The 21,091-nt window shown below is 36.5% G+C and overlaps 1 long non-coding RNA gene and 1 pseudogene across 1 annotated transcript in view; one reads left to right on the top strand and one right to left on the bottom strand.

The window, feature by feature from the left end:
- LOC138402681 (uncharacterized) overlaps positions 1 to 21,091 on the top strand; it is a 214,344-nt gene that overhangs the window by 119,121 nt on the left and 74,132 nt on the right. The gene's annotated exons all lie outside the window — the stretch shown is intronic.
- Positions 621 to 6,748, bottom strand: LOC117984264 (ELAV-like protein 1 pseudogene; annotated as a pseudogene).

The following is a 21,091-nucleotide window of genomic DNA, read 5'->3' as shown; positions in this document are numbered from 1 at the left end:
TGGCTTAAAATCCTGTGCACGCCACTGCAACTAAGTATATATTATAGGCACGTTTGCCTAAATTAATATTATTAAAAAGTTAGCTCTGTAGGTAGTGTTAGTAATTATAAAAACTGTGCTAATGATACACTCGTACATTCACAGTACGCACAATCTAAGAGCGAAGACGTGCGAGATCAATCGATAAAATCACCAAAACCGCGCAGGAAACCAATTAAGTAGATATCTTTCAACAGAATATTTTGAGGGTGATTCCCTGGTACAATTTAAATTATATAAAATGATCTACCTCTATTTAGGTACCTAATTACTTATTCGGCAGCTAGTTCGACCTGTAGTCGTAGAACTACCGCAATTGTAGATAGGCATGTAGGTAGTCACTCATCGATTGCCCATTAAATTTTTGAATGGTGATGAATATGATTCAGGCTGTGTAAAATGAATATCGATTTCTCGTAAAAAGTTGAACTGAAATTGCGTGAGGCTCGGTTCGGTTATGAATATATTTTTTACTTGTTGAGTTATCGTAGCTTAGTGTAAATCTAAGTTAAAACTTGCTATGCACCTAAAAAAATGTAGCCTTGTCTAAATCTTGAGATACGGAGGTTTTAAATGAAAGATTATTTTAGTACATTATTGCTAATGTCGATATTTAATGTCTATATCATTATGCCCTACTCAGATTACATTCGTTGACATTTTCAAGATTAATGTATGTAAGCCAAACATTCAAAACATTTTGTCGGCGTTTTTGTACTCTGTCTTACAATTCTACCTACGTCCTAGGCCAAACCTTACAATACCCAAACCTGCCCAGAAAAAAAATTAAACAAAAGCTAAATAAATGTTAATGATAAATAAACACTTAAAATTGAATAATGTTAGTCGTAAACTGATATTATACTAAACACAAATAAATAGCACAAAAACTAAGAACAAAACAATAAATAGGACAGGTGTGTTTGCAACGCGTTCGCCACTAAAAACGTGGCCATTTTCACAGAAATGGTCGCCACTTTCACAAAAATGGCCACTAGTTCAGTAGGAATGTCGATGACTGCGAAAACATTGGCGTGAACTTTCTGTTAACTGTGCTGGATCATTCAATTGAAAGCATGTAGATTTCAAGTCAGGGACAACACAACATTAAACTATGCTATCTTATTTTGAATTCGTTGCTCTACATATTTTGGGCGATAATTTTTTTATTTTTTAAAGCACGCCGTTTTAAAATTTAATATTATTTTTGCGGATATATATCCGCAATATTATAAGTAATAATAAATTATGCAATCAACATAGTGAGTTATTTGATTTAAATAAAAATTAAACCGAAAATTAAGTTGGTAAATAATATATTATTTAACAATAAAGATCCTATTAAGTAAGGACCTACCTTCCAGTTTTGATAAGTTGTCTGTTGTTAAAAAACTAAAAGTAAAACTGGGAATCAAACTTTAAGAGATTTGATTTATAATCGTGTTAAAATTAATTAATGACACTTACATAGTAGGTACTTAATTGTTATTTACATTTCTTATAATGAATTAATTCGATAAGAGTTTAGAGTTTTTGGGTAACTTACTCCGCTCATGCGCTCTACGCACCTGTATAACTGTGCGTTGTATGTCAGTATCAGTGTTAGAATTTTATTTAAATAAAGTGGGTTTATGAATAATTTGTAAAAACAAAATTATAGTACCAGTTTGTTTGAAACTACCGCCCAAAATATAACGAACATATACTATTGCGAGATACATATATCATTTTATATGTATATCTGTGACTAGTTATGTACACACCATAATATGTTACTGTTAAGCTCTAGATACACGCAGCGACTTTGATCGACAGCGACTTGATAGCGATTTAACCCTAGTGTCCACACAATAGCGATCTATCAGTCTTTGCTTCGCGGTAAACACCTGTCTGTTTTGCCTGAGCTCTAATAAGGTAATGTCCGACGATAGGCGAGGTGTTGTTAGCGTTAGCAGTTGTTTGCATATATGAAAACAATGAAAAAAAAGAGAAATAGATGACTTTTCAGATTTGGAGCGATTCAATTGCTGTATTGTCAGCGACATCTCAATCGCCGTTATTTCTACGTCCACACACATCGCCAGCGAGTCGCTGTCTACCAAAGTCGCTATAGTGTGTACCCGGCATTTTTTTTGTGTGTTCGTAGATTTTTTAACTTATGTTAAAACACCACACCAACATAATTTTAAACCAAATCCTAAACTACGTTTAAAATACAGAACACAGTTCTTTTTTTTAAATTTAAATACTTAAGGTACTTAAAGATTTAACGTTGCGCAAATTATAACTGACTAGTTCAATGAAGTTAAGTACTTTAAATAAATAATTATTATTTTATCTTAATGAAACATTTATCCTTATCAGTATAATATTTTAAAGTGCACACATCAGCTATATTACCACCTGCTAGTTTATGCCTTGCATAATAGATTCACCAGTAAGTATGATTCTACTCATGTGATCAGTACACTGTTCCCAGACATATTGAGATCAACGAATCAGCATAGAGCAAAATGATTGATGTGTGCTAACCTTTAAAAATTACATACTTAATACGAAATGCATTATACAAGCCCCATTCATTTATTATGAGAGTTCCAGACCTCAAGAGTTCGTTTCAATGATATGCGTTTATCATTTTATCTAGAAATAATTTAGCTATGTAGAACAACTACTAAACATGAATAGTTAGTGTTAAATATAAATGAGTAAGGCTTAGAGAAATCCTCTAAGGAAAGGTTTAAAGCTGAGTCCCCAAGCAAATACATTCTCGATGAGCTAACTACATGTTATAGAAAATCGCAATGCTTGATGTTGCATTTTGCATCCACAAACTCAAAGCTTGAATAAACTTCCAACCAACGTGCATGTATGCACATGGGGACCTAGCATATCGGTTGTGTTACATACAGATTGTATACCGAACTAATTTTGAACTTACACTAATACAATATATTAATTATTATAACATCAAAAGAAATCTATAATAGTACTATTCACTAATACGATAATAAATTATTAATTATACATTACTTAAATGTAGTAATAAATAGTGATTATACAATCAAAATGAATTAGAGAGACAATATCATCAAAGTCAAATAGTTAAATATACATAATAAATATTCGCATGACAATTTTGCATTTCATCAGTCATTTACTGACTCAACATCTTCGCACATTACACAGACTCGATGCAGACTCCACTCTGATTCAACTTACAGTAAATTAAGGAAATATGAGCTACCATGTCCATTACAGTTGTGATACAGAAATGTACGACGCGTGGACCACGAATGGTCCACTTTAGTTATGGACTTCAATATTGAAAATTCCACTGTAAGGGACACAATATAAAGCTCACATTTAAATACTTTACTGTGAGTCGAGTCAGGTGGAGTCAGCATTGAATCTGTGAAAAATGTGTGTAGACCTTTATGCTCTGCATCAATATACTACAAAAGCTTTAAGATGTACTAATAAACATTAGAAATAGCTGTTTTCAATACAGAGATTGCTAATATCTACAAGCCATCCCAAATTAGAAGGATTAACAGATAATTGCTTCAAGCAAAAATTCGAGATGTTCTCCTCCTAATATTTTTTTAACTTGACTTCTAACACAAACTTACAAAATTTAATGTAACCGCCAATAGAGTGCGTCATATTAGGATTACAAAACTTTTTTTTTATTTTATAAAATGTTGATCAATAAAAACTTTACGTCATGGTCCTTAAACTTAATGATTTTGATTTGAATATTTTGATGAATTTTCCATAGTCAAATTGCTTTGTCAAATATTATTCTAACCATTGATGGTTATTTTTGTAAAAAAAAATGTAATTTTACTTTAAATTACAAAGAATATTATATTACATGGCTCTAAGATAAATAATTTTCATATAAACCTTAATTATGATTTTGTGCATGAGTCAAGCTCCTGTTTATCATTACTAGTCGTTAATTAATAATGATAGATCCTTATTGTATTTTTTAATTTTTAAATTATGTAGAGGTTACTATGGAAGTTATATGTAATTATGAAAATTTACTAGTGATTAAGTAAATCAGTCATATTTTCGACATCTTTGGTAGACTACAAACACATTCGGTGTACATTTAGAAAATATATTGATATAACATATATATTATTTCTGAAATACTATTTTCCATGAATAAATAGATGAATTAATTGCACTGTTTTTTAATATATCTTTTTATATTTTTTACTTATAGTAAAATTTTAATATTGCACTGAAAGTCATTGTAAAAATAAATAAAATATATTTTATTCCATGATAATGATCTATCATCAGTATTTTAAAGGGACAAAATTTATTTATTAATAATTTTGTGTAACAGAAAGAAATGATCCACTTTCAATTCTATTTTCTATGATTATATGATTGGCAATATACTTAATACTATTTAATAGTAAAATGTTGTCAATGTATGTAAGTAAATGTCATATTTAAAGAGTATTTGAATTACAAAATCAATGCTTACAAATTGTAAACATCATTACGATTACAAATTAGTTAAATACATTTAGCTATATTATATTATTATTATCTCGGATTATACTTTATTAAATTACTGAATGGTTCACATAACATTTTTTTAATTAAGTAATTATCTGAATTTTTAAGTCGCCTGTACCAAATAGTTATTACTTATTAGTACAAAATACGATCTTATTTTTAAACTATTTAATATTTGTTTACCTATGTTTAATTTTACAGGACATTAACATGGATTATTATTAGTATGAGACTAATATTGACACCTTTTTATGTTGTTAATATTATAAATGCTGGCACACATGACCATTCAACTGCATTATTTTGTACAAAATATTAAATTTACACACCCATTTATGAAATAGCCATTTTATTTAAATGGACTTACAATTAAAATGTCCGAGTACATCTAGCTTATTACTGTAGACATGAAGACGAAAGTTATGAAACAAAAAACTCAATTGAATTTTATATTTGTTTTGTATTATGGCTCATTTAAATAATACCTTTAGTTTTGTTGCAATGTTACTTTATCTGTGATGAAATGGTTTGTACTTTAATTATGAACACTGGGTAAAAATTGGTGTCATGTCATGATTAGCATCACTATACCCTATCAACGCGATGATTATTCAATCCGATGCCAAACCATGACTGAGTAATGATCAACATTTTGCATTAACTACAATTGATTGACTAGAATCTTTCAGAGTTTAGGATTTACTCTTATTAGTTTTGAAGCTGACTTGCAGCACTTGTCCATTGAGTTGGTAGCCATTCAATGATTGAATAGCTACGACAGCCTCATCATAATTTGTCATGGTAACAAAGCCGTAGCCTTTGCATTTATTAGTGGTGGGATCCCTTATTATTTTAACACTCTGGACGGCTCCAAATGGGCCGAAGAGTTGCCAAAGAACACTCTCTTCGGTGTCAGCCCCGATATTGTAAACAAAGATACACCAACCTGAGCCACCAAGGGCAGCACCTTGTACCATGGGATCCGCCAATGGAGAGTATCTCTGGAGACCCTTATTTATAGCAAGAAGCGCCTTACCAGCAGGCCCTAGGAACCGTCGGACGGTAGGTGGAGCTGCCAAGTAGGTTGCTAGTGACGGAAGAGCCTTGTTTTGGTTGCTTGGATTATTTGCACACTTAACAGTCATAGGTCCTGTGCCGCCCGGAGGTATTGTGCCGTTCAACTCACGTATTGCTGTCTCCGCCTCAATCCTCTGGTCATATCGAATGAAAGCCACACCTCTGGACGGCCCTTGAAGTCCTTGTTCTTCCATCCCGCCTTGCAGGAGGTGCCCAACATTCATATTCTCATGTAAGATGCGCGAACTGATTATTGAGCCATACGGACTGAACAGTTTCTCCAGATCTTGCTGTGTCATGTGCTTCGGGAGGCCGGATACGTAGAGATTGGCGCCTTTGATAGCGTCAGAGCTGGGACGGGCGTAAGATACTTTAATGATTTTATTCTGTAATCGGAGGCCATTAAGTGTGTTCACTGCCTTTTCCGCGTCCTCTGTCTTATGATAGTTCACAAAAGCGTACCCCAAGCTCTGGCCGTTGAGGATGTGGTCTGGAAAGACCGTCACCTTGTCCCTTATTAACTTGCAACTCTCGACTTCACCCACGCTGGAAAATAACGATCGTATCTCCTCCTGGGTCATAGTTTGAGGCAAATAGTTGACTATTAAATTAGTCTTAGATTCATTATTGCATGGTTGAACCTTACTACCATTTTGCGTAGGTTGATTTGCGTTTACGGCATCGAGTGGATTGGCCATCATTTTTACTGAATAGTTTTCACCAATTAAGGGAAAATTTCACTGAAGTTAACTTTTGAGTATCGAAAGAGTTAAATCTTTAATAAGATCATAGACCCGTCACACGTAATACGAACTTCAGCTCGCGTTGGTTGAAAGCATATGCGAGGAAAGAAAATCAATAAGATGCTGTTCACTCTCGTACTTATCCCGTAGTATGTGGTACTTTGCCAAGTCCGATGAATCAAAACGCAAGCAGAAACACAAATAAACGTTAGTTTATTAGATATAATAGAAAATACTAAAGTAAAGTGAAAAGGAAATCAACCAAAATCTATGCAACTTGCGACCTATTCTCGTAAATTCATTTCTTTCACTTCACTTTCTTTTTTTAAATGTTGCCACAACTATCATGTTATAAACCCCTAAAAAGTTAGTTAAGTAGACAAAAAAAATTACAAGGATTAAAATACGGAAACACTAATCGATTATCAAAATCTTGTAATAAATTAACAAAAGTGTCATTCAGAGTAAAATTTTCAATTATTACCTATACCTAATTGAAAATTATTGACAGTTTATCTCTCTCTCTCTGCGTTACTCCTCATTGCTGAGGTTCGTGTCTCATGATCCCTTTTCATCAATTATAACAATGGTAAGAGTTTTATTGGGATAATAATGCAGTGGATTCTTTGATCCTTTTGCATATCTATTGAGTAAAATATGTACTTACTACATTCTTTAAAATTCAGCAATTTTTTTGCTACTTATACTAAGGTAATATATAATTTTAAACTTATTAGGTATTTAGATAAGAGTGTTTTGATTAGATTTATTTTGAAATGGTCCTCCTAAAGGGATAATGTAGTAAAATCCCAGTGCATAAGGAAATGTTACACACGTTGCAACACTTACACAGTTGTAACAACTTGACCAACTTTGATTCTGCCAACATAACAAAAATTATACGAAGCATTTACAAAGACAGCTACTAATTTTTAACGAAAGAGATAATTATTACAAAAAACTTTAACAATTTGTTATAACAATATGCATTTTATTTTAACTTATAAATTCGTATAGTTTTAATTACCTATAAAATATCAATTACGCCTGTTTGTGCTTTTTGTACATCAGTCGTGGATCAGTGGTGTCAGTCGTGTCGTGTCACTCGTCGTGCGTTGGTGAATTTTTACGCGGGAGATTACGAATATACCTACCTAACATTTTCATTTCTAAATTAGTCCAGCAAATTGCTAATGCGCGTGGCCGCCATTTTAATGACTTCAGCACTAGACTGAAGTTTCGAGCTGATGGTATATTTTTATTTCGGCTGAAGTCAAAATGACATGGTTCCAGCGCAATAGCAATCTGCGGGACTTTTACAACAGAAATCAGAACAGGCTTAGGAACTAGCGTTATTTAGTTACCTACCCGTCATAGAGCATAGTAATACATTGGAAACTACCCATACAATTTTAATTTCACGAGTGGATTATAAAATCATCATCATTATTAACTGTATCATAGCTGTGGACTTCTAATAGTTGACATAAGCCTTCCCTAATGAGCGCCACCACAGGCAGTCCTCATTCCTCAGCCTTTTCCTCCTACCGCTTCCACCACCTAGGTATAGGTATACTACCTACATCTAGGTTGTAGGAAGTCGGGTAAAAACAATATCGAAAACATAGGTAGGTAGTTTCGTTTCTGAGGCAGTCGTGTTAATTATTAACTGCCTACAGGCATGGTGTCTTTTAATTTTTAGGGTCCCGTACCTCAAAAGGACAAACGGACCACTTTGTGGTCTGTCTGTCTGTCGGTCTGTCAAGAAACCTACAGGGTACTTCCCGTTGACCTAGAATCATGAAATTTGGCAGGTAGTTAGGTCTTATAGCAGACATTCGGGAAAAAATCTTAAAACCGTGAATTTGTGGTTACATCACACAAAAAAATTAAATTGTGGGCATGAATCCAAAATTAGTATTTTCAATTTTCGAAGTAAGATAACTATATCAAGTGGCATATCATTAATTACGAAAGGTCTTCACTTGTGTATTCTAAAATAGATTTTAATTTATTTTTATGCATCATAGTTTTTGAATTGTCGTGCAAAATGTCGAAAAAATACGGAACCCTCAGTGCGTGAGTCTGTTTGTCCGGTCTTTTTAATAATTAAGTATGACTTGTTGTAACTACGTAGATATTAGAAACTACGATAACGGAAACGCAAAATGTTAAGCGGTGTCATAGCGGATGTCGCACTCTCTACTTCACAATGAAGCTGACTCATTGGTTTTGATTCGAGTCCGAGTCATGAACTTCTAGCGTGTTTTTAACATTCCGTACATCAAAAGAAAAAAGGAACCCTTAAGGTGGGTACTGATCAACGTTACAAGGCGTAATGTAACGTGTTATACAGCGATCGTTCGTGCAGCCAGTGTGGGAAAACAAGGCACTCGCAGCGAGCAACGTTCGGTTCGGTTCGTTGCTCGTTGCGAATGCTTCACTCCGCTGTCGGTTTTTTAGCGAATCCTTTGAGTGTTACGCGCTTCTGTCAGTACCAGAGTATGTAACCACTACGTGGCACAAGTATTGATTCTAGGTACTTCGGAACTTAAGTTTTGATTATTGTGATCATTTGCGGTTTCTGTTTTTAAACAAATTTGATGTCTAATAACGTTTCTTTATTTCTTCTTAGTTTGGACTAAACAATAATAATTGAGTAAGATCAAAAACCCCAACACAACTTCGTCATCCGACGTCCATTACGCCCCGTTACTTCGGTAAGTACCCACTAGGATCACTTTGTTGTCTATCCTGTCTGTTAGTGTTGACGATGGGAAAGATGATCCAGGCCGGCCAGATTAAATTATAATAATTAATTAATAAGTCTTTATTAGTAATAATAAGTTATCTACATTAAAATGTCGTAAATTCACGAAATAAGCTTAAAATCATTTGATTACTGACTGTTTTAATATGACTACTCAAAAAAAGGAGCGTGATGTTCTGAGGGTTTACAGACAAAATCGCGCGCATAAGCTAATGTTTTCAGGGTTCATGTAGGTATCTAAAAGAAAAAGGTGATTGTCTGACTGATCTACTAACGCACAGCTCAAGCTACTGGACGGATGGCATGCAGATAGCTAGGTATATTATGAAAGGATTTTTGAAAATATTACCGCTAAGGCGAAATAGGGGTTTGGTGTCTACGCGGAATAAGTCATGCGCATAAGTTGGTGTATCATTTATTATAAGTATTGATAAAGTTTCACAAGAAGTTCATTCGCCTTTGTTTTGCGACATACGCCACACTTTGTACGGTACGCGCGGGTCGATTTCGGTGCGTTCTCAGTGCTCGTGTACTGGCGTACGTACTTACAACAACACGGCTCAATGCGGCCCTGAGTGGCAGAGTCGCTGGATTGATTACACAGTACGCGGCCAAAAGCGATGAACATCGATATTTTTTTTTATTTTTTAGGGTTCCGTATCTCAAAAGGAAAAACGGAAACCCTTATAGGATCACTTTGTTGTCTGTCTGTCTGTCTTTCTGTCAAGAAACCTACAGGGTACTTCCCGTTGACCTAGAATCATGAAATTTGGCAGGTAGGTAGATCTTATAGCTGACATTTGGGGAAAAATCTGTAAATCGTGAATTTAGGGTTAGATCACAGAAAAAAAATTAAATTGTGGTCATGAACTAATAATTAGTATTTTCAACTTTCGAAGTGAGTGACTATATCAAGTGGGGTATCATATGAAAGGTCTTCACCTGTACATTCTAAAACAGATTTTTATTTATTTTTATGCATCATAGTTTTTGAATTATCGTGCAAAATGTCGAAAAAATACGTTTTTTAAAGCATATTAGCCATGTTAAAATGACTTAAATATTCCCCTTTCCTCTCCAACTAAGCGTCAGGCTTGTGCTAGGAGTAGGTACGACAATAGTGCAACGGGCGGGGTTTGAACCGTCGACCTTTCGGTTTTCAGTCCACACCTTTACCGGTTGAGCTATTGAGGCTCGTTGCGACCGACAAAACGTCATATGGGTATGAGTGACAGAGAGAACGCTCTACAAAGCTGAAATGTCATTCTAAAGACCGATGTTCATCACTTTCGGTCGCGTACAGTACTGACTGTTTTCGATCAGCCAAAAAAGGAATGTATACTTATCTAATGTTTTATTTATTTATTCCACCGTCCATCATAACTTCTAAAATGCCTGAACAGATTTTGACTGTATTGAGCTACCTACAGCCCGAGTGGCACTGGCTATTAATTGTTATGGTTCCGTACTTCAAAAGGAAAAACGGAACCCTTATAGGATCACTTTGTTGTCTGTCTGTCTGTCCGTCTGACCATCTTGACTGCATCGTCACTAAAAAGTAGGTATAGTTTAATTTGCGTACTCGATGCACTCGAAATGTACCTAAATCCTTTGTTACCAACAATCACATGGTTCTAATTAACGCTCGTGCCGGTTATGGCCAGTTTTTGAACCTCCTTTGTACTTTAAAACTCAAAATATTTCGAATTAGCTGAATCGTCCTGACTTTGCTCGTGCAGTTTTCGCTTTCAGTCATACTTATACCGAAAATAGTAAAAATAGTATAAATCCTCGTTGTTCCCTATCCCGTGGGAATTTCTGGAAATCCAGCCTTACTCTTGTCTTAGATATTAAAAAGGTATGTCTGTGCACAGCTTTCCTTGGAAATCTGAAATTATTCTATCCCAGAAAACCTAATCCTCGCAAACGAAGTCATGGTCAAAGGCTTTCATGCCATCATCCGTAAAAAGATGGCTTTCATGCCATCATCCGTAAAAAGATGGCTTTCATGCCATCATCCGTAAAAAGATGGCTTTCATGCCATCATCCGTAAAAAGATGGCTTTCATGCCATCATCCGTAAAAAGATGGCTTTCATGCCATCATCCGTAAAAAGATGGCTTTCATGCCATCATCCGTAAAAGGATGGCTTTCATGCCATCATCCGTAAAAAGATGGCTTTCATGCCATCATCCGTAAAAAGATGGCTTTCATGCCATCATCCGTAAAAAGATGGCTTTCATGCCATCATCCGTAAAAAGATGGCTTTCATGCCATCATCCGTAAAAAGATGGCTTTCATGCCATCATCCGTAAAAAGATGGCTTTCATGCCATCATCCGTAAAAAGATGGCTTTCATGCCATCATCCGTAAAAAGATGGCTATCATGCCATCATCCGTAAAAAGATGGCCTCACTCCTACATAGCGCCTTCGTAGCAGTTCCAACAGCATTCTGGGTAAAATTAAAAAGATTCCGACGAATTGAGAACCTCCTCCTTTTTTTGAAGTCGGTTAAAAAGATAGGATAGGCTGCCCAATAACCAAGTACTGGGTGTCTGTGGCCACGGGGCGCCTAGAGCTACCACGGTAGGCCATTTTATTTAATTACGAAGCACTAACATTACTAACATAACTATAAGGAAATATTGTTAGGTACTAACACACGAACTCTAGTAAATATTAGGTAGTTGTAAATTTAAATATTATAGACTCTTCTGGTCTGTAATAAAAGATTATTTATTTTTTTATTACCTAATTAAGATAAAAATGTATACGTACTGTGGATGGTTAAAGTTCATTGTTGAAGGCCGAGTCCGCGACAGGTTGAGATGGCAATCGGGTATGAGGCGGGGGAGACGCCCCGCAGACCCGCACGTCGCCCGCGCTCGCCCGCACTGTGTTAGCGCGGAGGTTGTGCGGGTGTGCGGGGCGTTCCGTCCCCGATTGCCATCTCGACCTGTCGCGTAGTATAGGTAGCTCGTATATATAGGGCAAAATGATAAGTAATAATAATAAATTATGTGTTACAATGGTGATAACGTGATGTTTTTAGGGTTCCGTACCCAATGGATACCTACCAACGACTCCGTCCGTCCATCTGTTAGTCCGTCCGTCCGTCTGTCTGTCAGCGGGTTGTATCTCGTGAACCTCCGTACCTGGAGAATGACATAGGCTACTTTTTATCCCGAAAAATAAAAGGGTTCCACGGGAATTAAAAACCACAAATCCACGTGAACGAAGTCACGAGCATCAACTAGTACCTACTTATAACATTATTGTTATCATTATAAAGATTTCATCACCTATCAGGACTTATGTACTAAGCTATATATTGTGACGTTACGACAGACGTACAAGCAAAGTGCAATCTAAGTACGCTTGCACTGGAAGGGTCGTCCACCTATTTAAATGTTATTAAATATATATAATATAGCTAGCTTCTGCCCGTGGCTTCGCCCGCGTGGCCTACAGGAAACAAATGGCATTTTTTTTCAGGAACATTATAACATCAGGACGCGCACCCTGCACCAGCACCGAATAACACATATAACCTTCCAACCCCCATTTCACCCCTTTAGGGGGGGGGGGGGGGGAATTTTCTCATAGTCGTTTCTTAGCTGACACCTAACCTCAAGAAAAACCCTACTTTCTATTTTCAAGTTCATTATAATATCAAAAATTAAAACTTTCCAAACTTTCATCCCTTATTTTACCACCCTTATGGGCGAATTTTCAAAAAATCCTGAAACACGTATTTTTTCATTTGTGACCGAAAACCCAAATACCAATTTTCATGCAAATAACTTGAAAAATGACCGACTTTCAGACAAACTTCCATCCCCCATTTAACCCACTTAGGTAGGTGGAATTTCGAAAAATCCTTTCTTAGTGGATACTTACTCTTTTTAAGGAATAGACCCTCCAAATTTCATGTCTTTAGGACCAGCGGTTTAGGCTGTGCGTTGATATATATGTCAGTCAGTCAGTCAGTCAGTCAGTCAGGACTTTTACAGAATTTTATATATATAGATGTACGAGCGTGATTCCACTGTCAATTATGCCGGTCCGTCTGTTTTATCGTTCCGTATGAATAGCTGTAAATATGATTAGATAAGTACTAGTTATTTCTTTTTAAACCACCCAGAATAAGGAGCCCCGCCAAGCGACGTCCCTCCTCCCCCCACCCCATTTCAAATTTTTGATTTTGTAAAATCGCGAATTCGGAAAACGAATTACAGTCTACACAAGTTTCAAACCCCTGCTTTACCCCCTTTGGGGACGAATTTTCAAAAATCCTTTCTTAGTGGATTGTCTACTTCATAACAGCTATCTATCTGCATGCCTTCAGCCCCATCCCTCAAGTAGCTGTGCGTTGATCAGTCAGTCAGCTTTTTCTTTTACATATTAATATTAATATTTTAATATTGACTATTAAGCACATTTGCATTATAGAGTATAATAATATGTTCAATAATCTTTTGTAAAAGTATAAGTATAAAAAAAAACGTTTATTTTTCAATCATCTAGTTACACACATACATGGGTTTGATCTTGAACAATTTGTGTGCTTAATATCAAGAATGTTACAAGATCAAGAACTGGCTATCCTAGCTAGATTTTTAGATCTGTGTTAAGGATAGCCAGCCCTCTCCCTCGGTTATCTAAAAAGTAAATAAATACATTAGTGCACAAGCACGAATCAATTATTGCAGAAAGTTGTTGATCTGTAACGTTTTACATTTAAATAAACGTATGAACCTAGATTTTCGCAAAGGAAAACTGTGTGTGTGTGTGTGTGTGTGTGTGTGTGTGTGTGTGTGTGTGTGTGTGTGTGTGTGTGTGTGTGTGTGTGTGTGTGTGTGTGTGTGTGTGTTGTAGTATGTTTGCGGAAATCAGGATACGACTTTTGTGATCTGATTAATTTTTGAAACGTTTTTTTTTGTGAAATGATCATTTGTTATACGTTTTTTTTGTTAATCATTAGTGAACCATGTAAAACACATTTATTACGTCGGACCGGTTTTCTTAAAACGGACGGCTTAGGGGTTACGGCGGTTACGCACTCATCCGATCCGAGTCCGTGAAAATACGTTCCTTTTTGTTCTGTATGGGAGCATATTATATATGACATATAGCGTATATAATCGCTGGTATTCTCGCGGATGACGGAAGTGCGAACGTAATCGCCGTTAGGACAATGGAAACTCAATCTAAGTCGAGTGGTTGTAGGGCTGCCTACCAACAACTTAATCTGAATGTAACTTACGTTATATTCATAATGAAGTGATATTTTTAGAGGCTACGACTACGAGTGCAAACGGGAGCGGAATATTTGGTAAGATAGAAGTCTTCTTCTTCCTTACCTTATCCCACGCTACGTGGGGTCGGCACATGTCTTCTTCTTCCACTCATTTCTGTCCTATCTGAAGATAGGTACTTAAGTGATTTTCGAAAATAAATAAATATCCAGCACATTACTTTCGGCCGGGTACTGTACCTACTTACCTATAAAGTAACAAAAAAGTTGCACCCAACCACTAATTCGTTCCATGTGATCTTAAATAAGTAAAAAGAAAAATCCTGACTCACTCACATGTCAGGGGAGTTTTAGATAACTTATCTTAAATATATAAAAGGAAAGGGTGACTGACTGACTGACTGACTGATCTATCAACGCACAGCTCAAACTACTGGACGGATCGGGCTGAAATTTGGAATGCAGATAGCTATTATGCCGTAGGCATCCGCTAAGAAAGGATTTTTGAAAATTCAACCTTTTAAAGGGCTGAAATAGGGGTTTGAAATTTGTGTAGTCCACGCGGACGAAGTCGCGAGCATAAGCTATAGTTATTATAAAGAGGTAAAGTTTGTAAGTTTGTTTGTAAGAAGTAAGTAATCTCTGCACTAGTAACTACTGAACCGATTTTGTAAATTCTTGTGTACCCAGTAGAAGGCTAAATTATTCCTGAGTGAGATAGGCTATATTTTATTTTCAAAAAAATTAGAGATCCGTACGAAAATTGTAATAAGCTACAGTGCATAAATAAGTACAACGATGTTGGCAATAATTTAAACGGAACCGATGGCAATGGAGAGCCAAGAAAGATTTATTGACATACCTAGTTGACCGTATTATTGATTGTGACATCGGTCAAGTGCGAGTCAGGCTCGCGCAACGAGGGTTCCGTACTACAGTCGTATTTTATCGACATTTTGCACGATAAAAAAAAATCTGTTTTAGAATTTCATATGAAACCCTTGGTATAATAATCTTACTTCGAAACGTGAAAAAACTAATTATTAGTTAATGACCACAATTTTTTTTTGTGTGATGTAAACACAAATACACGGTTTTCAGATTTTTCCCCGAATGACTGCTATTAGACCTACCTACCAAATTTTATGATTCTTGGTCAATGGGAAGTACCTTGTAGGTTTCTTGACAGACCGACAGACAGACAGACGGATAACAAAGTGATCCTATAAGGGTTCCGCTTTTCCTTTTGAGGTATGGAACCCTAAAAATACTTTGCGCATGTGGTAGGTATGCGACCTGCTCAATTAGCAATAAGTTCTTTGTTCGCCAGTACGCCTCAACGCAGATGTGTTCCAATTAGGCACTGTGAAACGAGGTCTCCGAATCTATCTAATGGTGTAACCAGAACGCTGGCAAAAACGAAGACAGGGGATAGTACTGATGATCAGTGATGATACCATAACAAAACGCGAAAAAAAAGCTACTTAAATGCTGTATGTTTTACCACACACACACACAAAAACATAGCTCTGGTTTTAAGCCGGATCCACAAACATCTCCTTCTTCTCAATCGTTCACTCTTGACAGAGTGGTCGTGGCTATGAATTCTTCACTGCTGCTCGTGCGATCTCCCTCCAGCGACTTCTATTGGTGGCATTTGTTGCAGAGCGGAATAAGTCCGTCCACCTAGTTGGGGAACGCCCAAGTGGACGTGTGCCCTCCACTCGACCTTGTACCACGGGGTTTTTGATGGCACCACTCTTCCTCGTGATGTGCCCAAAGAACTTGAGGATCCGTAATTGTATTAGCCTTTGATTTATTTTCAGTTCTTTGAGAATGGAGACGTTTGACGATGTGCGGTCCATTTTATTCTTAAGAGTTGGATATGATTCCACATTTCCAGAGCGTCGCGATCCTTCGCCGGTCAGTTTGTCTTAGGGTCCACGTCTCAACCGCGTATAGAAAGATCGGAAAGACAAGACATTTCATAAGGCGAACTTTCGATAAGTACAGAACTAAAAAGAGTACAAATAGGAAGATGCCTTCATTCCTCCTCCAGTCCAGCTGCATTTCAATTGAACTGATTGCCGCTAACTGATGTTAAGCATGTTGACGAACGCCAATTGAACGCACTTGTACCCATCGCATTGTAATGAGTCTATCGTGGGTTTTACAATTAAGATCCTGTACTTGTGAACCAAATTGACAAATAGGAGTAGGTATTAATAGGAATTTGTAGAAAATTCAACGGCCTACCACAGGTCTGATTGCAGCCAAGCGCTAGTCTATAAATTAAAAAAAAAAAACTTCTTCTACGCAACATCAATGGTTCCCCTATAGTCTTCTTGAATATCTTTTCATCATCATCATGATCAACCCATCGCCGGCTGACTACAGAATATCTTCTCTGTCTACTTGCAGATCGGTAGTTTCCACACACCTTTGAGAACATTATGGAGAACTCTCATTCAGTACCTTTTACCACACAGAAAAGTTATCACGATTGTACAAAAGGCGTCATTTTAATTAAAGTTTCTCTCATGTTCACAATAAGCGAGAAGGTAATGAGTTAACTTTCAAGGCACTATGCTAGTTTTCTAATTACATACTTCGATATTGCTTTATCCTTGAAACTATCTAGTATGAGATTTGTTCTGAGGACCTTTGGCGGAGTAGTTTGAACGTGTGATATTTAATACAGCTGGCGTCAGGAGTATTAAATATCACGAAACAAGTCTGTCTGTCTGCTAGCCTTTCACAGTCCATCCGTTGAACCTATTTTAACGAAATTTGGTACAGAGATAGCTTGCATACCGGGCAAGGACATAGGCTACTTTTTACCCCGGAAATTCAAAGAGTTCCAACTTCCAACGGGATTTTAAAAACCTAACTCCACGCGGATAAAGTCGCGATCATCATCTAGTAAAAGATAATAATATGTACTATGAAGAGTTGCGCCACCGAAGGATGTGTTTCTTGGGTGACCTACCAAGTCTAGCTGAGTCGTACGGAATTTTCTGTATTCTCACGGATCTAGCGGTATGAGGAGCCGCCATATTGGAACGTGTACACGTGTACTTACACGTGTAATTAAAGGTTCATGTCCTGTATAAAGGGCAATAAGATGAAAGCGTGCTAAGCTCTGAATACTCATATTATAAGCTACTAGCTTATGCTCGCGACTTTGGCCACGTGGATTACACACTCAAAGAAATTTCAAACTTTTATTTCACCCTCTTAGGGGTTGAATTTTCAAAAATCCTTCCTTAGTGGATGCCTACGTCATAATACTTAGCTATCTGCATGCGAAACAGTCCGACCCGTCAAGTAGTTTGAGCTGTGCGTTGCTAGATCAGTCAGTTAATCAGTCAGTCAGTCACCTTTTCCTTTTATATATTACTAGATGTTGCCCGCGACTTCATCCGCGTGGATTTAGTTTTTTGAAAATCCCATGGGAACTATTTAATTTTCCGGGATAAAAAGTAGCCAATGTCCTTCCCCGGGATATAAGCTAACTCTGTATCAAATTTCATCAAAATCGGTTGGGCCGTGAAAAGCTAGCAGACAGACAGACAGCTGACAGACACACTTTCGCATTTATGTATGTATGTATGTATGTATGTATATACTTTATTGCACCACAGAAACACAAATGACAGGTTACAAAAAGAAATCTTAATAAGTAGGTACAAAAAGGCGGTCTTATCGCTAAATAGCGATCTCTTCCAGACAACCTTAACACTAGGGAAAAAACGAACAAATGGACAATGGGAGGTGGTGTAAAATAAACCTAAATACCAACCGCTAAATAAACTAAACCATATACTAAGAATATAAAATACATATTGTTAATACACTAATACATACAAATAAAATATAATAGACATACATAAGACTACATAGATATATATACACAGATACATAGATATATAATATTAGTATGGATTTCTAACAATCATGATGATGATGATGAGAAGTCTCGACTCTTGACGATCTAAAGACTTGATCAAAGTCCATTAATTGATAAGTATTGAATTAAACTGTTCATAGATTGAGTCACGAATCGTTCGTTACTATGTGGTTATTTTATTACGATTACATAGTTGGACAAAGGGAGATCTTTGGACCTTTGGACACGTGTTTGTAATAGGAGTTAATCTTGTGAATTCATCTAGTACAGCTAGGGCGCACTACGGTAAATTTCCGTACGTTTTTTTCCCGCAAAATCTGTAGAGGCTGTAAACTATAGAACAACATACATTGAAGTGTGCTAACTGCGGAATTAATTATTACTTAGAGTAAAATAAGGAAGCTATAGAGACCGTATAGGCCGTATACTACGTCTTGGCTGGGTTTGTTGTGGGCTCTTCTCAGACCTGGGCGCGTTTGGAACCCTCGTAGCTTTAGTTTTAAGTTTGCGTAATAATTATCACCACTATAATTATCTTACAAATCCAACATCTGACTATCAAAAGGAGTAATTAATTACCTATTTTGAATAAATCATTTGACTTTGACTTATAATTAAGATTCCAGGTTCCGCGTTGCAGACGTCGTCATCGTGCGTTTATCGTCAAGCGTTCTGTTTGTTTCAGCCTTTATTGTGTAATTCTGCCATAATATTGTTGCTCTACATTGTACGCACTGATACTAATAGTGAAACTTAGTTTACAATATCGATGTTTACAATAAATTAATAAGCAAAGTCACGAAACAGTAATATTATGTATCACTATATCTAACTACCCATAATATTATATTTATGCATATTGTATATTTGTTTGTTGGTTTGTCTTTCAATCCTCGGTTGATCGACGTGATTTTTTGCATGGGTGTATTTAAGATCTGGAGAGTGACATAGGCTACATTATGTCAAAGAGTTCCCGAAACCTAAATCCACAAGGACGAAGTCGCGGGCATCAGATGGCCAGTTATAATTATTAATTAAATGATTTATAATACTGTATATCAGTGATATGCTTACTACAATACGGCAATGCTTTATCTGCGAAATAATGATGAAAATTTCATGAAAATTACTCGTATGATCCGCTGAAACCCTTTGATTAATGTTTGTTGCTGCATTTTTCCTCATTGCTGAGGAATTCAGATTTGAGGACGCGTAAGTAAATAAACGTTGTGGTCTTATAAGTAAGATTCCAGGTTCTGCGTTGCAGACGCCGTCATCGCACGTAGGTATATCGTCAAGCGTTCTGTTTGCTTCAGCCTATATTGCGTAATTCTGCCATAATATAGTGTTGCTCTACATTGTACGCACTAGATCGCACTACGTAAGTGATACTGATAGTGAAACTTTGTTTACAATATCGCTGTTTACAATAAATTAATATGCAACGCACTTATTAGTCACGAGACAGTTGTTATCAGCTATACCAACGTATTCTAGTGATGAACCTACTATGTCATCATAATATTTTTACCCGACTACGGCAACGCCAAAAGGGTGGGTTACGATTTTGTCAGTCTATGTATGTATGTTTGTATCTATGTGTGTTCCACTGTAGCGGCTAAATTACTGAGTCGATTTTGATGAATGAGGTGTCAATTAATTCGTTGTTATAGCCCGGGTGACATACCTACTTAAATAAATAAATAAGTAAATAAATAAGCCTACCTCTAAATTTTTTTTTTAATATATCATATTATATTATGTCTGACATACCTACCTACTTAGGCAACATTTTATATGAACAAAATCGACTTGACGGATGTTACATCCAAAAAAGTTTTTTTTGAAACCTGGATGAGGCATAGAGTATCTTATCTATGGGTAAGAAGTAGAAGTGGTAGTGGAATAGATGCCTTACATTAAAACGATTGAAGGTCTTGAGTCAATAGGGCTTTTAATTAAAGTCTAATCTAGAAAAATAATCTAGCTAGAGTTAGCAGACTTGTAGTAATTGAAAATGCTGTGAATGGAGTCAAACCTCAATTAAGCTCAACCGGTAAAGGAGTGGACTGAAAACCGAAAGGTCGACGGTTCAAACCCCGCCCGTTGCACTATTGTCGTACCTACTCCTAGCACAAGCCTGACGCTTAGTTGGAGAGGAAAGGGGAATATTAGTCGTTTAACATAGCTGATATTCTTTATATAAAAAAAAAAACCGATGAAGAACACAAAGCAATAGCGGCAATAGCACGCTACGTTGCAGGCCTCCAGAGTCCAGGTCAATGACCTCGATCGTACACTGCTTCCTAGTGCCTACTGCGATTTTCAGATATCATTTCGCAGTGGTTTTCTTTTTAGGGTTCCGTAGCCGAATGGCAAAAAACGGAACCCTTTTAGATTCGTCATGTCTGTCTGTCTGTCTGTCTGTCCGTCCGTATGTCACAGTCACTTTTCTCCGAAACTATAAAAGCTATAATGTTGAAACTTGGTATGTAGATGTATTCTGTGAACCGCATTAAGATTTTTTTTTTACACAAAAATTGAAAAAAAAACAATAAATTTTGGGGCTCCCCATACTTATGTGTATAGGTCTTCAAAAATGATATTGATGTTTCTAAAATCATTTTTTTTCTAAAAATAGTTTGCGCGAGAGATACATCCAAAGTGGTAAAATGTGTGTGTCCCCGCCCCTCCCCCCTGTAACTTCTAAAATAAGAGAATGATAAATCTAAAAAAATATAATATGATGTAGG

Source organism: Maniola hyperantus, chromosome 8, assembly GCF_902806685.2.
Source record: "Maniola hyperantus chromosome 8, iAphHyp1.2, whole genome shotgun sequence".
In the NCBI taxonomy this organism is placed as follows: Eukaryota; Metazoa; Arthropoda; class Insecta; order Lepidoptera; family Nymphalidae; genus Maniola; species Maniola hyperantus.
The sequence above is the reverse complement of the archived record's forward strand: the minus strand, read 5'-3'. Positions and strand labels throughout refer to the sequence as shown.